The sequence below is a fragment of the Cannabis sativa genome, chromosome X (genome assembly GCF_029168945.1).
Source record: "Cannabis sativa cultivar Pink pepper isolate KNU-18-1 chromosome X, ASM2916894v1, whole genome shotgun sequence".
Lineage (NCBI taxonomy): Eukaryota > Viridiplantae > Streptophyta > Magnoliopsida > Rosales > Cannabaceae > Cannabis > Cannabis sativa.
In genome coordinates, this window is record NC_083610.1 from 84,762,211 (window position 1) to 84,763,930 (window position 1,720).

A 1,720-nucleotide genomic window follows, 5' to 3' on the forward strand; every position below is an offset into this window, starting at 1 on the left:
TTTAAAAAAATTATCATTAATAGTCAAATCAGACAAAATTCATTACATCATGATATCGCTCATAGAACAGAATCAATAAGTATGCAAATCAAACCGTTTACAATAATTGGAAAGAAACCTCTAATAACACGTTCAACTAAAAAATAATAAGCTGCCAGTGGTGAAGCTTTAAAAAAGTGCAAATAATGCTAGATCTTCAATCCGAATAAATATGTGACAATCACACCTTTTAATAAAAATTATTCAAAGATTTTTCAATAAAAATTGAGTAATGACAACCTAAAAGAAAATAGCAAAGCAACCAACCATGGAGATAACAATTGTAATAAATAAATGCACCATAAGCCATGGGGCCAATAAGATTTTAAGAATCTCCCATAATTTAACATGAACAAGAGTAATCATGCTACATACACAAACCTGATTTGAACCAATTGATATTATCTCAATGTCTCAAAAAGAAACAAGACTACACGCCCTTGCCGTGAATAAACAAAACTCCTCTACCATATTAATAGCAAAGAGATGTATCAAATGACAGCTCTAGTGGCCACTCCTCAAACTCTGAATGATGACAGTTGGTATGCATATAGTGGAGCCACCAATCACCTTATTGCAGATGCTGAAAAATTGAACAACAAAGTGGAGTATGGTGGTAAGGAGCATATGACAATTGGTGATGGTACAAAACTCTTAATTAAATATGTTGGAAATAGTGCGTTTAATCTTAAGATATATGCTTCACGTTCCATGTATAACTAAGAATTTGATTAGTGTATCTAAATTGACTTGTGACAATGATGTATTTATTGAGTTTTTCTCTGATTTCTGTTGTGTGAAGGATTGAGCAATAGGGAAGGTGGTGCTGCAAGGAACCTTTAAAGATGGATAGTATCAATTCTCAAGCACTGTAGGTGAAGAACCTTGTCAAATTCTAACCAAGTTATTTTCTGGTGTAGCAATTGAGTCCAAGTCTACAAATCAACTTTTTATTTCCCTAAAGGATGCATGGCATAGATACCTAGGTCATCCGTCCAATGTTGTTTTACATCAAGTCTTAAAAACTACTAATGTAAAGCATTCTATCATTGAAACACACTCTTTTTGTGATGCTTGTCGATTTGGGTAATCACATGCTTTGCCTTTTAAAAATTTTGAAAGTCATGCTTTACATGTTTTAGATCTTATTCACACTAACTTGTGGGGACCTGCCCCAGTTGCTTCACTGTAACGTCCCCGCTTCAAGCCTCCATTGGGCCCTTACACCCACGGACTGAATGGCTCTTATACACGAGTACGTCACTATGGCTGCTTCATGGACTGATGACTGACCCTACAGACCAACACGAGTGTTTCCAGCATGCTTTGTCCTCACTCGCACGCTTCCTGGGAAAACTTCCTGCGGGAGGTCACCCATCCTTAAATTACTCCAGAGTGCCAAGCACGGCTTAATCGTGGAGTTCTTTCGTGATGAAAGTTACCGAAAAACAAGATGCACCTCAGTTGATATAGTGTAGTACCCAATCAATCCATTTAAGCTCTTCTTTAACTGTGTAGTCCATACCTACACGGAGCCTCGAATCATCCCACTCGACCTTCCCAGCGGTGTGGGATTGCACTTACCCGGTGTTTCCCTACTTACGGATCACGGGACTACCGGACCGTCACAATCACCCCTTCTACAGTCCGACGTCCTCGTCGACCACTGCTTCCGGGCCGG

General features: G+C 38.7%; 1 long non-coding RNA gene across 1 annotated transcript; it reads left to right on the top strand.

The window, feature by feature from the left end:
• Positions 1–523: 523 nt before the first annotated feature.
• Positions 524–1,032, top strand: LOC133031861 (uncharacterized). Its single transcript, XR_009684923.1, has 2 exons — positions 524–682; positions 842–1,032. It is a non-coding gene; the product is annotated as an uncharacterized LOC133031861 (long non-coding RNA).
• The last annotated feature ends 688 nt before the right edge of the window (positions 1,033–1,720 follow it).